Source organism: Ambystoma mexicanum, chromosome 2p, assembly GCF_040938575.1.
Source record: "Ambystoma mexicanum isolate Mex_15411 chromosome 2p, UKY_AmexF1_1, whole genome shotgun sequence".
NCBI lineage: Eukaryota > Metazoa > Chordata > Amphibia > Caudata > Ambystomatidae > Ambystoma > Ambystoma mexicanum.
In genome coordinates, this window is record NC_090923.1 from 182543853 (window position 1) to 182567127 (window position 23275).

General features: G+C 45.1%; 1 protein-coding gene across 2 annotated transcripts in view; it reads left to right on the plus strand.

The window, feature by feature from the left end:
• Positions 1-23275, plus strand: part of LOC138566330 (cyclic nucleotide-binding domain-containing protein 2-like) — a 479732-nt gene that overhangs the window by 446983 nt on the left and 9474 nt on the right. The window lies entirely within an intron of this gene.

Sequence of the window (23275 nt, forward strand, 5' to 3'; positions counted from 1 at the left end):
AAAAGCATTTGCGGTACTGCCCCTCGGGGCAAATAGGGCCGCTCTATCTTGGTCCCTATTGGCCATATAGTCAGCCATTATTGATAAAGTGATGGTCAGCTAGCACAAGTAAAAGTGACGGCGAAACAGTAACCAAAAGTGTGGAGTCACAAACAAGGTACTCGTGCGCTATTTATCACTACTCAATCCGTGAAGCACAATATCAATGAAAAGGGTGTTAGCAGCAGTCCAATACCCACCAACCAATCCACATAGGCTGGCGCTAAATTAACAGTTGTATATTGAGAGGGGTAGGATTGCGCTTAACACCATTAAAGTACAAAAAATCAACAATCTGGGTACAGTATTTTAATGAAAATATATTGAAGAACAGCCGACACGTGTTTCGACACTTGGGTCGTTTTCAAGGCTGAATGACAAACATCATTAGCAGATGATAATTAACATATTCAATAGATAACAGTGAAGAAATTGTTGTTGAAATAAATGCAAAAAGGGTGTTTTAAGGATATTACAGAATAAAAGACATACCAAGAAACAGGTTAGGGGTGTGGTACAGCAGTTGCGGATCAATGTAGGTACACAATAAAATTAAAAGAAGAAATGGACAATAATCTAAACAGGATTCATCAACACAAGTTAAGGTTAATACCCTATTGCCATCTCTAGACTAGTTATGACCAGCACCCCGTGGCACAACCACATGCGAATCCAGACACCAAAAGAGTTCAGGTGATAACCAAAATTCTAGATAACCCTAAAACAATAATTGTGATATTTAAAGGAAGAATACAGGAATAAACACATTAACCACTAATTGGTGACAATAGGCAACTCGAAACACCAGTTATATAGAATCACAACATCCTATAGTAAGGAGTCCGTCAGAGAGTAATAGGACACAATAGAATCACTTACCACACAAAGCTACAAATAATCAGTTCAATGACGATATCCTATTAAGAAAAGAAGTAAAATAGACCTCAGTTCGGAGGCTTCAATGCGTCCTGAATCAGATAATAGAGATTTTTAATTAAAAACACTCACCGATTGTATATACTGAGTGGTTCCCGTCAATCAGGACATATTGCGAGTGAAAGAAAACAAAATACAAGACGCCACATTGGCCGGCAAAAATATATAGCCTGAAAGATGACCAAAGTTAGTGAGAAACTGCGGTATTACGGTGAGCAAGAAGCAGATACTCGCAAAGAGATAATTACTTACTCGACAAATCGAGTGAGATTCAAATATACCAGGACAAATCCAACCTTCGGTAATCGAGAACGCTCTGAAATAATAGATGCCGCCGGAGACGTCACAGGAGTGACGCCGACGGAAACGTTGACACGTTACGTCGCTGTAGTGACGTATTATGTCAACAAAGTGACGGTAGCAGAAAGAAAAGCAACCGCAGTCGCAGGCAATGACGTTTAGTGTCAACACAGCACCGAATAAAAGTTCCAAATACCGGCGATTGCCGGAACACATTACAAGATCACGGTGAGGTTCAAATAGATCAACCTTTCAGCATGTGAAAGTTATTTGTTGAACGGGACTCAAATGGAGAGCAAATCTTATTTGGACTCCTTCTGCACAGTAAACATAGAATATCCAAATGACACTAATAAAAGATATGGTAAGTGCTGGCGATTGGACGCGCATCAGTGGTGCTCCACGGTGATGACTGGCCACAATCAGACAGATGGCTTAATCAATGATGCCCACACCTGAGAACGTATTTTAAAAAACGCAGAATTTAACATTAATAGGTGAACTGAATTCACAAGAAAACATGCATCTCATGGTCTGAATTGAATCCACGTGTGGTGCATCTCAGAAGACATATTAGTATTGCTTCCATCTGCCGCAGTTTAAGCTGGAGATTCCCGCCCCTTTTCCCCTTATGTGCTTTCAACAGTTCAATAAAACGCAAATCAGCGATTGAATCAAGTTGATGCTCTAATTGCCAATAAGTTGCTAGAGGAGATTTTGGTTCACACATCCGGAGACTGGCCAACTGTTCTCTGATACGAATTCTAATCTGGCGAATAGTACTGCCCACGTAGAGTCTGCCACAGACACATACAATGGCATATACCACATGGGTTGTCCTACAATTAATAAAATCCTTAATAGTCACTATAGATCCAAACTTATCAGTGAAGGTTTCACACTTGGGAAAAGCCCAAGGACACTGATTGCAGTTCCCACATTTGCGAAAACCCGTAAATTGCTGTAGCCATGAAGGATTAGCCATTTTGTTATCAAAAAATGAGGGACTAACCCGTGACTTAATAGTAGGTGATCTCAGAAAGTGAATTTCGGTTTAAGTGTCAAATATGGCTCTAAATCCTTGTCGAGTCTCAGGATGTGCCAATGTTTAGCAACCATTTTGTACAACATAGAAGAATCAGCCGTAAATGGGGTAACCAAAGAGATATGTGGTGAAGAGTCTTTGGGTTTGGGCGCCTTGTTCAGAAGGTCCAGTTGAGTGACATTAGTAAACTTAGCATGGGCTACATTGATTACAGAGGCTTGATATCCTCTGTTTAGAAAGCGTTCATTAATGATATTACATTCCATATCAAAATCAATAGGGCGTGTGCAATTTCGCCTGGCCCTGTGGAACTCTCCCGCAGGAATATTGTTGGTAGTAGTTCGTCGATGGTTGCTTTGTGCTGCTAATATGGAATTCACCTCAGTGGGTTTCCTATAAGTACGCGTATGAATTTGTTGATTCTCAACAAATATGTGTAAATCCAAAAAATCAATTTGTTTACAATCACATTTACTGGTGAAATTAATACCAAATGTATTGGTGTTGGCATAGGTAAGAAAGTCATTGAAAGTGTCTTCAGTACCCTTCCAAATCAGGAAAATATCGTCAATAAAACGTCGCCATGTAACGATATTGGCGTTATACTGATTTTGATTCAAGATGTGGGTTTCTTCAAAATATGCCATGAAGAGTATAGCCAAGGTGGGTGCAAATTTAGCCCCCATGGCCACCCCCTTCAATTGAAGATAAAATTGATCATTAAAGAGAAAAACATTATTAGCTAAGACAAATTTCAAAAATTGTTTTAAACATAGAAACATGTTCAATGAATGATGCCGAGCAATCTTTGAAAACATAGTCTAATGTAAGTAATGCCAAATCATGATTAATATTAGTGTACAAAGCAACAACATCAATGGTAGCTAGCATGAAGTCTGTTTGCCAGGTAATAGCAAAGAGGTCCTTGAGAATGTGAGTGCTACCTCTAATATAAGAATTCATTTGCGTTACATATGGTTTCAGCGCTTCATCCAAATATTTCAACAAGCTCTCTGTAGCCCAATGAATTCCGCTCATGATGGGTCTGACTTCAGGTAAAGCGTCATAAGGTTTGTGAATCTTGGGTAGAAAATACATCGTTGGTATGGTGGGATCAGTAATTAGCAAAAAATCCTTTTCATCATCAGTTAAGTAACCTTTAGAATGCCAATAACCAATCAAATCAATTAAGTCTAATACAACACGTTTAGTAGGATTCGATTTGAGGATTAGATAGCAGCCGGGGGTTTCAAGATGTTTAAGGCCCATGGTGATATAGTCACAAGTGTTTAAAATGACAATATTACCCCCCTTGTCTACCTCTTTAATTACAATATTACTGTCATTAGCTAGTTCTTGAAGAGCAATTTTTTGATTCTTGGTAAGATTAGATTTCCAATGGGGTTTGGAGCGCTTGTCCATATATTGATGGATGTCTCCAGTCAGAGCTTGATTAAAGGTCTCAATGACATTGTCTCCAATAAATTGCGGTGTGAACTTGGATTTCGGTTTAGGTTCCGTAATGTCCAAATGAAGTGGATTAATATTCAAGTCCTGAATAACATTAGAAATGTCACAACCTGCCTCCTGATTCAAGGAAACCAAAGTTTCAATAGCTCTAAGATCTCCAATGCTGAGAGCACTCGGGGGATCAGGTTTGGGTTTAGGTTTATACATAGTCACCTGTGTGGCAAAGTACTTTTTGAGCTTAAGTTTTCTCAGAAATTTATAGAGGTCAACCTGAAAATTGACAAAATTAGTACATACACTTGGTGAAAATGATAAGCCTTTATTCAGGGCAGATATTTCATGAGCAGTCAAAGTACGATTGGAAAGATTAGTTACTAGATCAACATCGGTTATTGTCCCAAACGTTTTTTGGAGCGAGTCAAGATGCCCGGGGGGGCTTGATCTTCGTCTGAACTGCCGCTTCCGCTGCCGCTTGCCCCCCTCCTGCCCCTAGTATGTTTGGGGGTATTGGAGTAAATACTGTTGGTATTTTGTTGAAGCGAACTTGTTTGGTACTTGCGAATCTTACATTTCCTTTTTTGTATCTCCGAATTTCCCCTAAAAAATGTTTGCCCTTTAGATTGGGTTCATTAATTGGGATATCATCAGTCTGTGGTTCACTAGGATCTGTTTCAGAATCAGGGTCAGAACTCGCGGGAGTGGTATTTGCTGAGGTAGTGGCTGAGGCGAACTTAGAACCAATGTTGATATTATCATATTTAGTTTGGAATGTATAAACTCTATCCTGACGATAGTCCTTATCATCTCGAAAAAACTTTCTACATTTACGCAATTTGATTTCATCTTGGTATTCTACTAAAATTTCATGCATCTTATCGAAATTCTTATGTTTGGTTTCTTCAGCGATTGGCATTTTAGTGATTTCCTCTTTAAGTTCCTGAATTTGGGTAAGTACTCTTTTATGCTCCCTAGTAGCATGTAGAATTAATAATTCTATCATGTTCTTGGAGCTCTGGTTAAGATTATCTACCCACTGTTCCGCTAGGTCTGCATCTTCCTCATTATGGAAATTCGGAAAAGTTAAATTACGTAAGCCTCTGGGGATGAGGTTATTTTCAAGATAGTTAGTGAGGGATGCCTGCTCCCAGTACTTATTAATTTCTTTTTTAGATAATCTTTCAAGTCTGATAAATTTCTGTTTTAGAGTTTCAGGAGCTGTGAAATTGCTTTTAAAAGCATTTGCGGTACTGCCCCTCGGGGCAAATAGGGCCGCTCTATCTTGGTCCCTATTGGCCATATAGTCAGCCATTATCGATAAAGTGATGGTCAGCTAGCACAAGTAAAAGTGCTGGCGAAACAGTAACCAAAAGTGTGGAGTCACAAACAAGGTACTCGTGCGCTATTTATCACTACTCAATCCGTGAAGCACAATATCAATGAAAAGGGTGTTAGCAGCAGTCCAATACCCACCAACCAATCCACATAGGCTGGCGCTAAATTAACAGTTGTATATTGAGAGGGGTAGGATTGCGCTTAACACCATTAAAGTACAAAAAATCAACAATCTGGGTACAGTATTTTAATGAAAATATATTGAAGAACAGCCGACACGTGTTTCGACACTTGGGTCGTCTTCAAGGCTGAATGACAAACATCATTAGCAGATGATAATTAACATATTCAATAGATAACAGTGAAGAAATTGTTGTTGAAATAAATGCAAAAAAGGTGTTTTAAGGATATTACAGAATAAAAGACATACCAAGAAACAGGTTAGGGGTGTGGTACAGCAGTTGCGGATCAATGTAGGTACACAATAAAATTAAAAGAAGAAATGGACAATAATCAAAACAGGATTCATCAACACAAGTTAAGGTTAATACCCTATTGCCAACTCTAGATTAGTTATGACCAGCACCCCGTGGCACAACCACATGCGAATCCAGACACCAAAAGAGTTCAGGTGATAACCAAAATTCTAGATAACCCTAAAACAATAATTGTGATATTTAAAGGAAGAATACAGGAATAAACACATTAACCACTAATTGGTGACAAAAGGCAACTCGAAACACCAGTTATATAGAATCACAACATCCTATAGTAAGGAGTCCGTCAGAGAGTAATAGGACACAATAGAATCACTTACCACACAAAGCTACAAATAATCAGTTCAATGACGATATCCTATTAAGAAAAGAAGTAAAATAGACCTCAGTTCGGAGGCTTCAATGCGTCCTGAATCAGATAATAGAGATTTTTAATTAAAAACACTCACCGATTGTATATACTGAGTGGTTCCCGCCAATCAGGACATATTGCGAATGAAAGAAAACAAAATACAAGATGCCACATTGGCCGGCAAAAATATATAGCCTGAAAGATGACCAAAGTTAGTGAGAAACTGCGGTATTACGGTGAGCAAGAAGCAGATACTCGCAAAGAGATAATTACTAACACGACAAATCGAGTGAGATTCAAATATACTAGGACAAATTCAACCTTCGGTAATCGAGAACGCTCCGAAATAATAGATGCCGCCAGAGACGTCACAGGAGTGACGCCGACGGAAACGTTGACACATTACGTCGCTGTAGTGACGTATTATGTCAACAAAGTGACGGTAGCAGAAAGAAAAGCAACCGCAGTCGCAGGCAATGACGTTTAGTGTCAACACAGCACCGAAAAAAGTTCCAAATACCGGCGATTGCCGGAACACATTACAAGATCACGGTGAGGTTAAAATAGATCAACCTTTCAGCATGTGAAAGTTATTTGTTGAATGGGACTCAAATGGAGAGCATATCTTATTTGGACTCCTTCTGCACAGTAAACATAGAATATCCAAATGACACTAATAAAAGATATGGTAAGTGCTGGCGATTGGACGCGCATCAGTGGTGCTCCACGGTGATGACTGGCCACAATCAGACAGATGGCTTAATCAATGATGCCCACACCTGAGAACGTATTTAAAAAAACGCAGAATTTAACATTAATAGGTGAACTGGATTCACAAGAAAACATGCATCTCATGGCTGAATTTAATCCACGTGTGGTGCATCTCAGAAGACATATTAGTTTTGCTTCCATCTGCCGCAGTTTAAGCTGGAGATTCCAGCCCCTTTTCCCCTTATGTGCTTTCAACAGTCCAATAAAACCAAATCAGCGATTGAATCAAGTTGATGCTCTAATTGCCAATGAGTTGCTAGAGGAGATTTTGGTTCACACATCCGGAGACTGGCCAAGTGTTCTCTGATACGAATTCTAAGCTGGCGAATAGTACTGCCCACGTAGAGTCTGCCACAGACACATACAATGGCATATACCACATGGGCTGTCCTACAATTAATAAAATCCTTAATAGTCACTATAGATCCAAACTTATCAGTGAAGGTTTCACACTTGGGAAAAGCCCAAGGACACTGATTGCAGTTCCCACATTTGCAACAACCCTTAAATTGCTGTAGCCATGAAGGATTAGCCATTTTGTTATCAAAAATGAGGGACTCACCCGTGACTTAATAGTAGGTGATCTCAGATAAGTGAATTTCGGTTTAAGTGTCAAATATGGCTCTAAATCCTTGTCGAGTCTCAGGATGTGCCAATGTTTAGCAACCATTTTGTACAACATAGAAGAATCAGCCGTAAATGGGGTAACCAAAGAGATATGTGGTGAAGAGTCTTTGGGTTTGGGCGCCTTGTTCAAAAGGTCCGGTTGAGTGACATTAGTAAACTTAGCATGGGCTTCTTTGATTACAGAGGCTTGATATCCTCTGTTTAGAAAGCGTTGATTAATGATATTACATTCCATATCAAAATCAATAGGGCGTGTGCAATTTCGCCTGGCCCTGTGGAACTCTCCCGCAGGAATATTGTTGATAGTAGTTCGTCGATGGTTGCTTTGTGCTGCTAATATGGAATTCACCTCAGTGGGTTTCCTATAACTACGCGAGAATCGGGGAGAACGGGCAGCCCTGCCGGGTACCTCTGGAGAGTGTGTAAGGGTCAGAGGTCAATGAATTAGCCCTTACTCGCGCCACAGGGGAGGTATATAGTAATTTGATAAACCCCATCATGTTTGGTCTGACGCCCATTGTCTCTAGCACCAACCACATGTAGTTCCATGAGACCAGGTCAAAGGCCTTCTGAGCGTCCAAGGTGACCGCCACGGCTTGGGCGTCTTGATCTATGCGGGACATGACGTTGAACAGTCTCCTGATATTATGGGAGGTGGCATAGCAAAAACAAAGAGGTGATGGCTGGAAGGTTTAGAATTAATCTTAGCCACTGGCAATGCTCTGGGCAACCCTCCAGACCACCGTTCTTCGCCTGCCAAGCCATTACAGAAGGGATGTGGCCTAGCAGTTCGGGCTGGACTGCCCCTTTTGGGGTGGGGCCAAGCCTGATTTGCATATGGTCTTTCCCTTCTGTAATGGCTTGGCAGGCGAAGAACGGTGGTCTGGAGGGTTGCCCAGAGCATTGCCAGTGGTTAAGATTAATTCTAAACCTTCCAGCCATCACCTCTTTGTTTTTGCTATGTCACCCCGAGTGGGACGGGTATGCCCAGACGTGGGTCCCGTGCCTGCTGGGCCTAGAGACCCAAGCTACTCCTCACTGATGAGCCTCAACAAGGGCGAAACATGTTTGGGGATGCTTGTGGTCTCGTGCAGAGGGGATGTGGCCTAGCAGTTCGGGCTGGACTGCCCCTTTTGGGGTGGGGCCAAGCCTGATTTGCATATGGTCTTTCCCTTCTGTAATGGCTTGGCAGGCGAAGAACGGTGGTCTGGAGGGTTGCCCAGAGCATTGCCAGTGGTTAAGATTAATTCTAAACCTTCCAGCCATCACCTCTTTGTTTTTATTATGGGAGGTGGACCTACCAGGGACGAAGCCTGCCTGGTCCTCATGGACTAAATATGGCATAATGGGCAGAAAGAGGTTTGCTATGATCTTTGCAAAGATTTTGGTGTCTAGGTTCATGAGGGAAAGAGGTCTGTAGGACCAGCACTCGTCATCTGGTTTGCCAGCCTTGAGCAAGATTGTGATGACAGCTTCGCGCATAGAAGGGGGGAGGATGGAGACGCGGAGTGCCTCGTCCCAGACCTCGAGTAGCTTGGGGGCTAGTATGGCCACGTGCTCCTGATAAAATTCAGTGGTAAGGCCGTCGGGTCCCGGTGCCTTGCCTTTGGGCAGGTCAGAAATGGCCGACACTATCTCTTCCAGCGTAATCGTGGAGTCCAGCTGGTCGCGGGTGGTAGGGGATATTTCAGTGGTGGGGATCTGGGCCAGCAACTCGCGCTTGTGCTGTTCGGTGTGTTCGGCAGGTTGGGAGTAGAGGGACCTGTAGAACTCGGTAAATACATTTAGGATCTCTTGATCTGCCCATTGTACGTTGCCGAATCGATCTTTGATGGAGGTGATCTGGGTCCGGCCAGCTTCCCTTCTCACCAGTGTTGCTACCGTTTTCCCTGGTCTGTCCCCCTCGCCATATTTCCTGGCGGCTTGCGGGCGGCTGAAGTATTGGACTTTGTTAGTAGCCAGCGCGTTGTATTCCTGCAGTTCATCATTAATTTGGGCGAGTGTAGCAGGGTCGGCACCCGTGGAGCATTGTAGTTCTAATTGTTTCAGTTTGACTTCGGAGTGAACGAGGGCGGCACGGATTGATTTTAGTATCCCAGCCTCCCGTGAGATAGACATTCCGCTAATGTACACCTTGAAGGCATCCGATCTGAGCGCAGCTGATGTGCCCTGAGGAGAGTTGTGCTCAAAGAAGGATTCGATGTCTGCCTGGATTTCGGCCTTAAACACAATATCCCTGAGGGCCTCAGATTTAAATCGCCAGGTGCTGAGTGTCGGGATGGGTATCCCTAGCTTCACAGATAGAACAATTGGAGCATGGTCTGATAATGTGCGAGGTAGGATCCAGGACCCCTCCACACTGCCCATGGTTTCACTTGACACAAAGAACAGGTCTATTCTGGATGAGCTGTCGTGTACGGACGAGTAATAAGTATACTCACGGCACTGGGGGTGTAGTGTTCTCCAGACATCGCAAATGTTGAGTGTCCGCATGTAGCCTGCGTGCAGCGCTGGATAGGGCTCGAGAGGCTGTGCCGGTTCTGTCCAGGATAGTGTCCCAAATAAGGTTCAGGTCTCCCCCATATAATCTGGATTCCTACATTGTCTAGCAGTATGGCGGTCACCGGGTCGAAGAACTCAGGAGAGTCCACGTTGGGACAGTAGGTGTTGACAAGTAAGTATTCTTTATTCACCAGGGTGCAGTGTAGTATAACGTAGCGGCCTTCAGGGTCTATATGACTTTTATGCAGTATAAATTTAATCTATTTATGGATCATTGTGAGGACGCCCCTGGATTGGGAGGAGTAGGAAGTGAAGAATCTAGCAGGGCCCCATGACGGGGCCATGGTGCCTGGGATACGGCCGTTGGAGTGTGTCTCCTGCAGGAGTAGTACCTTGCAACTATGCCTATTAGCGAAGGCCATGACCTTACGGGCTTTGGTGTGATTGCTTAGTCCGCGGATGTTCCAGGACATTATAACGGTAGACATTTCAATGGCAAATATCTAAGCACATAGTACACGTGTTAATGAACATCCCAGGTCCAGCGGTAGTGCGGATTCCCTAGGTTAATGTCGGAAGTGCGCTCATAGCTTTCCAGTGCGCACGCCGTGACACCTCGCATGCCTTTTTTTTGCAACACCCCATTCCCACCCACCACCCTCACCACTAACCCAAAATCAGCAGTGTGAACATCGCCCACCCTCAACTGTACAGAACTGAGCCGACCCAACTTGGCCCAGTCTGTCCAAAAGCCCAACTGGGGCTGATCCACAACAAAATCATTACCAGGAACAGTGCAATCGCAGTGGGGTGCGCTATTGCCGTGCACAAGCGCGCTTGGAACAGGTTAGTTCCGTTACAAAACGAACAGTGTTGGCGGTCATATAAGAAGTGCCCCTGTTTCACTCAGCGGGGTACAGGTATCAATGCATGAACCACAGTGGTGCTGCAACCCAGAAAGTGAATTCAGCAGTTATGCAATGCATGTCACAATGACTATGAGTGGGGGATAAAGGCCTGCCGCCAGAACACTGGAGCCTTGCGTGTCAGACATCAACAAAAGTAAATGTGGATGGATAAACGGGGCGGTGTAGTCATAGCTCCATGACAAGTGTGTGTACGAAGTAAGAATGAGATATGCGTAGTATAGTTGTGTACCAGGGAGAACACGGAAGTGTGGGTACTCCTGTGTGCGCATAATGAGTGGTAGGACTTGAACAGCATATTAGCATAACATCTAGACAGCATCGAGCAAGCATGGAGTTCAATCATTACTCATAGAGTCATCATCTGGGGGTTACAGGGGGACGCGCGCCTTTATGAATTTAACCGCTTTAGATGGCACTGTGAAAAAATACAGTTTGTTGTTGAACGTGAACTTCAAGCGGGCAGGGAAGAGTATGGCGTAAGGGATGTTCCTCTCTCTGAGGAGTTTCTTCACTCCAAGGAATTGGCGACGTTCCTGCTGAACTCCGATTGAAACGTCGGGGAAGATTCTGATCACCTGCGAGTCCATCCGTAACTCTGACGTGCGATCTTTGAAGCTCAAAATCTTCGCAATGATGGGCCTCGGAAAGTCACCCGGTTTATGCCGTGGGGACATCGCCCTGTGGGCCCTTTCAATGGTGAAGAAGGGAGACATGTCAGGATTGCCTAATAAATCTTTCAACAGATTCTCGACTGCCAGTTCAAGTCGGCCCTTCAGCGCATTCTCCGGAACTCCAACGATGCGTATGTTGTTTGTACGCGACCTGGATTCGAGATCGTCATATTTGGCCCTGACCACTTTCATGTCCGTGACTAAGGTGGATACGGTGCCCTGGAGTGTGGCTATGTTGTCTTCGTTGGTTCCAATCCTGTTTTCTGCCTCCGTAATTCTCGTTCCCTGCTGGTCCAGTTTGGCTCTGAGCGATGCTACATTGGCATTAATGTTGTCGAGATTTTCATGGAAGGCTGCAAAGTTCTTAGCCATTGATTCCATCATCGCTGTCAGGTCTGTGGCGGGTGCCTCGGCTGGGAGCGTGTCGTCCACATGATCGCCTGATGTGTGGGCCGAGTCGGTCCTCGGGGAAGCTTTAGCTAATTTGTCCATGGCCCCAGTTTTATTGGTATTCCTGGATCTGTTGGACATTGTAGAGAGTGGTGCCAAAGCGCTGGGTGCTCAAGTCAGGAACTAGAGTGAGCGTGTTGAATCAGGAGGGCCCGTGGTGTGGAGGTGCGGGAGAGGGCACGGCTCAAACCTCCCAGTCGGGGAGACATAGGGCGGTGGAACAGAGCACCAGTTCGCAATCGCGAAGATAGTACTTAGGCGGAGGCAATCGGGCCAATGGCATCAGGAGGGCCCGGAGAAACTGCGAGGGTAATGCCACCCTGATGGATGTGGCCAGTATATGGGTCGGCCCCCGGGTGAATGCAACAGGAAGAGTAGGTGGCGAGTGCGTGGGTACCAATAGGGCTGCGCAGGCAATCACTGCATGATGTGGTAGAGGCAGTGTCCAGTTATGTCCAGAAGCTACGCCGATGTAGTAATGCCGAGTTGGCAGGCAGGCGCACCGGCGGGGAGAGGGCATCGTGGCCGGGCCCCTTTGGTTCAGATCAGCCTCCCTGGCAGTTGTTCAGCCGTGGCTGCAGCTCTGTTGGACAAAGGGCCTATGAAGCCTGAAGCAAAGGACTAGTGGAGAAGCAATGGAGGCAGTGCATGAGAGGCAAGCGGAGGCCCACCGGGGTGCGGATCAGCAGAGGCGCTTCTGGGTGTGGGTCCAACGGTGAAGGCAAAGTTTGCACGTCACAGGGGAAAGCCCAGGTTGCTCAGCATGGGGAGCGGTTCAAGCTGGGGGGTGGCCTGCAGAAGTTGGGTGGAGGGCATAGTGAAGTTCGGCGTGCAGCGGGCCCAGCAGCCCCTCACCTGTGAATCAGCCAGCCGCAGGACGCGAGCAGCCAAATCCGCCAAGAGACCTCAGGGTGGCCCACGCTCACGGCGGACAGGCAACAGGCGCAGCCCCTCCGGCAAGGTCTCACCGCCCGGATGATCAGGGGGTACTGCAAAGTGGTGCGGGCATGGGGCGGTCGAGGGCCCCCCAGCTCCCCGGCTCCAGGCGGTCCAAGTAATAGGTCTGGGCGCGGCGCGGCCAGATGATCTTGGCAGCTGTGAGGGACCAAGCCGGCGCGGGTCGGTGCAGCGCTCCGCTCAGGGTACAGATGCCAGGCCAGCGAGAGCGTGACCCAGCCCCTGGCACCTCCAAGGCAGGTCTCAGGCCGCATGCGTCTCACGCCAGGCAGGACCCAGGCAGTCAGAGTAGGCAGCTCCAGCCGGCGGAGCAAGTAGACGGGTGATTGAGCAGTAGTAGCGAGGCGGCCCGGGCCGAGGGAAGCGTCCCGCTGAGACGCTACGCGTCGCAGCGGCCTCGAGGGTGTCGCGCACACCGATCTCTGGCTCCCAGAATCCGATTCATGCCGGATTTCAATGGCACGTAGCCCCGGTTATGGAGAAGGCAGGGGATCAAAAATTCAGGCATGAAGGAGCAGCAAACCGCAGATGTCCTCGGATATGTAGCGGCGGTGCACGGAGCTCAAGAGCTAGGCAGCCATCTTGACGGCTGCTCAACAGCGCCCCCACATCATGGGAAATCATTTTAAGATGGGGATTTGTCATTAAGTCCGTGTTCCAAGGAATCAAGTCTGCAGACCCATCTTTTTTCCAACTCCAAGAGTCTAATTTGTATGTTCTGACCAGTTTGGATCCTGTCCAGGACCCACCAAAGAATATCATCCGGAGTATGATGATTGGCCAAAAAATGTGAGACCAATGGGGAGGTAATATTCTTGTACCGGATCCTGGAGCGGTGCTCTGAGATACGGGTACCTACACTGCGCATAGTTTGTCCCACATAACGAAGGCCACAAGGGAATTCGATACAGTATATGACTTGGTTGCTCTTAAAATTAGACAAGTTGTTTAAGACCCACTGTCTGGTGCCGATATTCAATGTTTGTATTTTCTTGGTGAATTTACACACCGAGCAAGACCCGCAAGAGTAATGGCCTGTGACTTTGCGTAAGTTCCAAAGGCCTGTGCGAGGTGGAGCTCTGGTGAAAGGAGAATGAACCAAGTGTTCCCTAATATTCCTCGCTCTCTTAAAGGCGAATCTGGGTATGGGTTCATCAATTAGTTGTAGTCTGACTATGGGCCAGTATTTTCTGATAACTTTTTTAAGATCAAAAGTGTTAGGACCGTGTGTGATCACACACGTAAGTCTTTCATCTGTGTGTGTGTCCAATTCTGGCCTTGGTGTTAGAAGAGAGTCCCTGTTCGTGAATCTGGCCCTCTTAGTGGCGGTATTGACCAATCTTTTGGGATATCCGCGTGAACGTAATCGTGTCCCAAGTGCTTTGGCGTTCTCATAAAAATCATCCAGGTGGGTACAGTTCCTTCTGATCCTCAGAAGTTGGCCATAAGGAAGGTTTTGTTTTATGTGTTGCGGGTGGTCACTCTGGTAGTGCAGAAGAGTGTTGCGATCTGTGGATTTCCTAAAAAGGTTGCCAGCAAGTTTATTGTCTAAACATGAGATCTCTAGGTCCAAGAAGTTTATCCGTGCTGTACTGTACTCCATTGTAAATTGAAGATTGTTATTGCAGGCATTCAGCCATGTCAAAAACCGTTGGAGGGATGTGACATCCCCTGTCCAGATAAAGATAATGTCATCAATATAACAATGCCAATAGGAGATATTAGCCTCCCACTGGTTGATCTGATTGTAGACATACTGATCCTCGAATGAGGCCATGAATAGGATGGCTAGACTGGGTGCAAACGTTGCACCCATTGCCGTGCCTTTGATTTGAAGATAAAACTGGTTATCAAAGGTGAAGAAATTCTTATTTAGGGCAAAAGTAAGCAATTCAATGATGAACTCTGGCGGGACTCGGTATGATCCCGGTTGGGCATATTCACGAATTAAGTGTTCATATATACAGTCTATAGCTGTATCCTGTGGAATTGAGGTGTATAATGCCTTGATGTCCATAGTCACCAGAAGTTGTTGTGAGCAGTTGAATGACAGATTTTCAAATACCTAAATGGTATGCATCATATCCCTAAGGTACGATCTGGTTTTATTACTCAGGGGTTTAAGAAAGTAATCAATAAATTGACCCAGTGGTTCCAGGATGGAGCCGTATCCTGAGACGATGGGTCTCCCCGGTGGGTCTTGTAGATTTTTATGAATTTTGGGGAGAGCATATAGACAAGGTGTACGATTGGATGATTTGGTCAGGAAATTGGCTTCTTTGTCAGTTATCCAGTCCCTATCACGGGCATAGGTGATCATTTCAGAGATTTTGATTTTCATATCTCCGGTAGGGTCCTTCCTGAGTGTCTGATAGCTGGCCCCATCATTCAATAAGGTCAAGATCATGTTGGTATATTGATCAGTTGTCATGAGGACAATGCCGCCACCTTTGTCAGCCGGTTTACTTATCATGTCCCTATTATTGGATAGATCTGTTAAGGCTTATCTCTCACCCTTGGTTAAGTTCTGCTGAAGTGTATGCTTGTTTCTCTTCAACTGTCTAATGTCTCTCAAGACGCATTTCTCAAAAGTGAGTAGATCATCAGGTATTTGGCTGTCTGTTGGTGTAAAAGATGATTGTGGATGTAAACCCATATCAGGATCGGTCTCTTGTTCAATATGATCCTGAAAGAAAACCCAGAGTCTTAGATTGCGAAAGAACCGGCGAATCTCAATTTCTGTTTTATACCAAGCTGTGTCACTGGTGGGCACGAAGGAGAGACCTTTGGCTAACAGTGAGGTCTGATATGGAGTCAAATGAAATTTACCCAGATTATAAATTGGTAACTGATTGTTATCAGGGGTTTGATCTAACGTCTGTGCCTCCTGGGTTGTCTCTGTTGTCCCTGGTACGGTATGTTCCAAGGTAGGGGACCCCATCCTCCCCCTTGTCCTCCTCTGCCTAAAAAATTGAAAGGTGGTGGATACGGGCCCTGATATTGTGGTTGACCGAAGTGTTAAGGCTGGAAAGGTGGAAAGTTCTGGTTGGAGCTTCCACTAGAGGAGCCAGAGCTACTTGATCCCGAGAAGGTGACTCTGCCTCGTCTGCCACCTGGCGAAGATTGAGATCCCCCTCCTTGCTTCCTAAGGGAATCAATGTAACCTTCAGCCGTATATGGGTAGATGATTTCAGTCCTGAAATCTTTAATGTCCTTGTTCAGCTTGTTTGTTTTCTTGGTCAATGTGTTGGCCTTAAATTGTTCAAATTGCGTATTGATATTAGAGAGTTGTACTTCTATATCAGTAAGTAGAGTGTTGCTGTTAAATTTAGTTTCTTCTACATCTAGAGTTTTTTGTAAATCGGTACTGATCCGTTGTGCAGTAGTAATGGTTAGCACCATAAGGTCTCTACTGCACTTCGTGGCGATATAGCTGAAGCTAGTTGTGTATTCTTTATCTTCTAGGAACAATCTAGGTTAATTACGCATTATCAATCCATTTGGTATGATGCTTTTTTTTCAAATATTCCCGGAGGAAATGACCATGGAGTTCAGTGCGAAAAGTCTTCTTTTTAAGTTCTAACAAATCATCAGCTGTGCTAGATGAGGTAGACGGCTGATTGGGATCTGAGGGATCAAAGAAGGACGGGCCTCGGGTTAGCTCAATTGTTTCCTCCTCAGAATAACTTAGCGTTGCATTTTCAGCCATGTCCGTCCCCCCCCAACTCAGAGTTTAAGGACACGCGCAATTGACAGGGCCCATGCGAAACATAAATCAATAGGGGAAGAGGGAGATGTGATTTGAGAAAAGACAAAGCAAAGAAAGAAATAGAGAGATGCTTGTCTGGGGGTTGTCTGAGTGTGGCTGTTGTAGGTAATTAGATGAAACCCCAAAAAAGATTGCGGAGCCCAACCACTTAACAACTGTGGTTGTCAAATAACATGTATACAAATAAGAGGGCCACTATATCGTGGCAGTGGTCTGCCCCAGGGGTGACATACCAGTAGGGGGCCAAAGAAACCTGTATTCACGATAAAACAAGGGTACTGGTAAATCAAGGGTTGGCCCATGTGAAGTATAAATTAATTAGAATCATTCACCCGGTCCAAGCCCATATAACCACATGGGTTATGAATGTTACATGCAATTGTGTGTATTATGTGTGCAAGATGCAGCCTCACGCTTCCAGGTGCTACCATTATATGCCAAATGCAACTTCAAAAGCCCAAGTACTGCCATCTTATTGCTAGCGAACGCCAGACTTACTAGGCATGATCCTTCATTCAAAGTCAGAATATCAGAATTTGTAAAGTGTCAGGTTAATAAAATATTTTTTTTAAATCATTTGATGTCATGTCAAACCTGCCAAAATGGCCTTTTTTCCGAAGCTACTTTTTCCTTTTATTTGCTAAATACAGGCCTCCCTAAACCGCCACACTCTTTGCATCTGCTCCCTTTTTGCCCCCTTTCCATCTTCATTTCCCCATTTCACCTTTTGTTCTCCTGACTTTTGCTATTTTTTTCCCTGATACAATGCTATCCCTTTGGTCATCACGCAACTCAGGAACAAAAACTGCCAATATGTAGTAGTGAGATTGTGTGAATCTGCCCAAACGTTGTGTGCATTGTTGGACAGATGTGCAAAGCAGACCTTGTTTTATTCTTATGCACTGCGGAAACTTCCAAGAACCTTTACACATCCCCACGCGTATCCAGCTAACATCTTCACTGTAAATAAAGTAAGAACGACTGCTTTTGCCAAAGCTTGTAGAAAGAGCTCTTTTTACCACTACAGATAACGTGCTATTATTACTTCATTCAATTGTAACAAACAATTCTGGTTATCAGCTGTACAGTCGTGCAAGCTTGTCATATGTATATGATTATCAAATACGATATCCCCAGCTCCAGTTGCGGCAATATCACTTACATGAAGGTCCAGTTGTGACAAGTAGCTCGATGGAAACACAATAGCCAAGAAAAACCCTATTCGCCTCCCATCCGTTTCTCCTTCAGATTAGGTCTGGTGAAGAGGGGGGTGGGGTGGCGCAGGGATGTGACGAGCCAGTCTGGGAGTCTGGAATAGGGGCTGTTGGCCATCTTGCGGGTTTGATATTCAGGTCCTCTCGTGTCACCCCTTTCAGCATGGCCTCATGTATGGATGCTAGCACGCGTGGGCCTTACCCTTGCTCCTATGTTATGCTACATATACTTGTAAAGCACGTGACCACCAGAAGCATCTTGGCGCTAAGGATACCAACAGAACAGCAGACGGAAAGGGAAAAGAGAAACTAAAACTAATAGGTTTTTAACAGAGGTCTGAACTGAAAGTGATTTTCAGTGGCTCTAAGAGTAAATGGCAAAGAATTCCATAACTTGGCTGCAGAAAGAGAGAAGGATCGGCCACCAAACCGAGCTCGATGGAACCGAGGGACCAGAATCAAGCGGGCATCTTGAGATTGCAGTGAGCGAGTGGAAGGTATGGTGAGAACTTGGCCTGCAAGTACTCTGCACCCTGGCCGTAGAATACCCGGTGGACTATACACAGTGATTTAAAGGAGATGTTTTGGGAAATTGTCAACTAATGCAAAGAGCGGAGGACAGGGGAAATGAGAGCCATAGGGAGTCTCAGTGGCCACACGGGCTGCCAGACTTTGAAGGAGCTGAAGCCAATTAGTGAGATATAGTGGTTGAGCCAAGAAAAGGGAATTGCAATAGTTGATGCAACTCAAAACGAGTGCAGCAACGACAAGAGGGTGAAGATGAGAAAGAAGAAGAAAAGGCAAAACTTTCTGCAAGATTTTCAGCTGAAAATGGCCAGTCTGGCAGACAGCACTAACTAAGATTTGTCACCACAGGAACAGGAATGGTAAGTGGGCCAAGATCCTGCAGCCAAAACGAAGTCCAAAAAGAAGAACGGTATAGAGATCGAGATGAAGATCCAACCACCAGGACTTCCGTTTTAGCCCCAATCAATTTAATCCAATTTCTGCCCATCCATCCCGCGACAGCCGACAAGCAGCCCTTAAGCCGAGACGCTGTATCCGGCTGAGAAACATCAAGCCGGACGATGATCTGGGTATCATCGGCATAGGAGTAGCAGCAGAAGCCATGGGAATGGATGAGCCACACAAGAGGCTGGATGTTGATGTTAAATAGTGTAGGGAAGAGGGTGGAGCCCTTTAGTAACACCACAGCAAAGAGTGCGAAAAGAAGAATAGAAAGAAAAGAGAGAAAGACTACAGAGTCGTTCGCGGGTTCCTCTGAGAGTTCTCCACAGGGGCGGTAAGCTGCACCCCGTAGGGCAATGTAGGTTACAAACTGACCTGGTGGTATGGCGTGTTGCCGTCCTGCAAGTCCTACAAGGAACGCAGGCAACCATCTTTAAACAAACCCCGCCCCCCACTAAGCTAGTGCCTTCACCTCCCATACTGTGCGTATTTGATGAATGGATGGTATCAGCAATCTGAGGCTGACTTCCTGTGGGAGATCTGGTGAAAAAGGCATTCCCAGCTTTAATTTCTTACAAGTCTAAGACCAAATCCGATTACCGAGGTCTACAGGCTCAGGGGTGCCCATTAGTCCTCCTTTATAGTATAGGGAGCTATAGCGCTTTTCAGCAATATTGACTCTGATGTTTCCTCATCTGCTAGCCATCTAGCTACGTATTGAATCTGTGACGCCAGAGAATATAATTCAAAATCTGGATGACGTAGCGCTCCTCTCCCACAGGTCTGCGCAGAGTCCGCAGGGCTATTTTACGCCTGCCTTCAGCCAGATCTATGTGATCACTGCGCCACCCATAACGTTGACTAAGAAATTGCTGACTGCCATTATGGCACAGTGATCACATAGATCACTTTTTCCCGCATCCCCAACCTGCCACCCCCCACTCTGCACTACTTACATTACGGCGGCACACTTGTGTGTGTGCCGCATACTCCCTTCTGTCCCTGAGGTGTGAGTTCCCTTCCACTAATGTGGCTAGAAACTGTGCGCTGCAAGGTCTTTATTTTATTTCATCGTCCCCCGCTAATCATTTAATGGATAGCAGGGGACAACCCTGCAACCCCCGACTCCCATTACACCGAACAAGCGGAGCGGGGGACACTTGCGCTCCTCTTGGTCAATGTACAATACTGCAAATTTGCACCGTACCAGTCGGAAATTTGGAACGGCGCAAATGCACAGTACTGTATAAGTTGCAGTTTTGTGGTGACATTTTGGTATGATACCCCTTCATCCCATAGCAATGACCGCAATTTGACCTCTAGCCCAATAAAAAAAACATTGCGGGATCAAGTTCACAATGTTGGCAAAGTAATACAAGAAGCAAGGGAGTGCCAGTATTTTGGTAATGGTCACTCTTCCCCATCAGGTATAAGGGCAATCGTTTCCAAAATCCAATGGACTTTTTCAAACATTTATAGTGCTTTGTATGTGTTGTTTCTATATGTGCCGTGTGGATTATGGTATGCCTTTATTCCCAAGTATTTGAAGTGTCCCAGGCCCTGTGCAAGTTGTTTTCCAAAGTCCATCCCTGAATTTCACCGGGCCTCGTGCCAGAAAGGGAAAATGCAGGATTTTCCCCAGTTTATGCAGATACTGAAAGCCTCCCAAAGTTGTAAAAAATCTCTATAACATGGGAGAGAGCAGTGCGGATCATGCAGATACAGCAATATATTGGGGGTCATTCTGAGGTTGGAGGTAGCCATGGTGCTATTAGCACCATGGCTACCCCCTTACCGCATACCAGGTCCGGGTTCCCTGAATGGGGAATTACCGGGCCATTCCAACCTTGGAGGACCCCGTATTTCCCCATTCAGGGAACCCATCCCCATTCGAGCCCCCATAGGGCTCAATGGGAATGGGGACCATGCTAACAACGGGCCCGTTAATAATAGGCCCGTTGTTAGCAAGCTGGTCCTTTAGCAGCTCCCACTAAGGGCGCCTGGTAAAACCAGCCACCCTTAGCGGGTCCCACTAAAGGGCCTCCTAATGCGGCAGTACGGGGTTATTGGCACCGGCACCTTTACCAGCGCCGTAAACCCCTTACCGCCAACCTTGTAATGACCCCATTGTCCGCTACAGCGATATCAAGTGATGTTCCTCATGTATCGTCAGGCCAATCATGTCATTATAGTGTTTGCGAAACAAACATGTTAGAGGCTCTATAGGCAGCGCAAACATTATGTCTGAAAGAGGGCATCTGGGGCACGTGCCTCAGCCTAATTGCCATGACTCCGAGATGGTGCCGTTCGTTTTCACTCTTGCTGTCGGTTTTGGTACAATACACATATCCATCGTGGGGTGGGTTCATGTAGGACAAAACTGCTTAGGACAGCAAACATCCATTTAACTGTATCAAATGTGTTGGTTACGTCCAAAGATAGTATTGTGTTCTTCGATTCCATATCTGATATTTCCGCAATGATGTGATGAATTCTACGTAAGTTGTGCATAGAGTCTCGTCCCAATATGAATCCAGCCTGATCTAGATGGACCCATTGCGCAAGTGATGGATTTTAATCTACTGGCCATCAGGCTACCCAACAACGTTGTGTCTGTATTTAGTCTAGTTGTCCGGCCCCTCGGTGGCAGAAACCCTTCCTCCTAATTTTGATATTCTCAATGTTAACCGGGATGCTACCCATCCTGAGGAAGGCATTGCCATCATTTTTAAATTTAGCTTGTTTGGGCCAGGCTCTCCCTTGCTCATAATATTAAAATGGGGCCTTTTTTGCACGTTTCATTCTGACTCCTACCATGTCTATTCACATTCTGCTTATTTACCATCGCCCTGCCTATGATTCTGAGTTCTCGGATGCTTTCCTGGATTTGTAGCTGATTTGCAACTGTGTTTTGCAAATCTTTGGGTTTTGGGTGATTTTAACTTCAAACCTAAAGATCCATCTTATCTATTAGCAGGCTGCTTCGTATTAGTGACCTGGTATTAGTATTAGCCCCAACTGGTAATGGGGCCTACCCATCAAGGTAGCAATACTTTAAGCCTTATTTTTGCATCTAAATATTTTACCATTGTTTACCCTCCCCTGCCAATTGCCTGGTGAAATTGCTTTTCCATTCCCTTCATGTGGGAACCTATATCCGGTTTATAGTCATAATATCGAAAAAATAATGTCGAATTACAAAAATGTCGAAAAAAAAATGTCGAATTCAAAAATGTCGAAAACACATACATATAATAGAAAAAATCATTAATTCGAAAATAAAATGTCGAAAAAAAAATCGAAAAACCAATGTTAAAATAACTGTAAAATGTCACACATACTAACGTTTTTTATTGGGGGGGTCCCCCCCCAAACCCCCCATCCCAAACCCCTACCCCAACCCCCCCCTCCTCCCCATCCCCCCCACCCACCATGGATATACCTTTAACCATTTAAAAAAATTATGTTTTATAAAATATAATTAATTAATTATTTATTTAAACATTAATTCGAAAAAAATTCGACATTTTTGTAGTTCGACATTTTTATTTTCGAATAAATATTTTCGACATTTGACTTTCGAAATTATTGTATTCGACATTATGACTGGACACCCCTATATCCCCTTCCCCAGGCCACAAATATCTGTCAGCGCCTCAGCATAACTGTACGGCTGTTCCTGGTGTTGACATCTTTGCCCAACTGAAAACCCACTTTAAGGGCATAGTTGCTCCTGATTTGCATCACATTTCCTCAGCCTGTACTGCTGTTGCAGACCCTCTTGGCACTTTTAAGTCTTCTGAACCCAGACTGTGTCCATCTAAGCCTTGGCTTATGATATGATAATTTGTATGATTGGTTATTTATAATGCGCTTAATACCCAGACGTTTCTAAGTGCGGACCCGGGGATCGAACCAGTGGTGCTCCATGTCGTCTTGCTTCCAAGGTGAGCACGTTGCCCCTGAGCTATCCTCGTTTCATGATAACCTTTGGGCTCTTTGTCTCCAACAGAGACTGGCGGTGCAAAAATGGTGGGCCTCTTGCTGCCTGATGGCTAAATAATTTCTGCACCAAATTTCTGCTTTCCATCATAAAGCAACCCATGAAGCTAAGGGTGCCTATTTTTGCACATCAGGTTAAAGCTTCTTTGAATCAATCTAGGGAAACTTTTACAGTTCTGCGTTTCCTCTCTTCTCCTCCTATGTAGCGATTTCTCCTTCCCAACACTTATGCGGCTCCTTAGCCTTCTATTTTGTGGAAAAGATTCTGAACATTACAGAGGGTATTAGTGCCGTTGGGTGTTCACACACTGTATCTTCCTGCTATGATATGATAAGTCATTTATAACGCACCTGTACACAAGTGTTTCTATGCGCGACAAGACAAGGAAGGGAGGACAGAAGGAGGATAACACAAAGATCTAACTAGGCCTTGTGTAATTCAG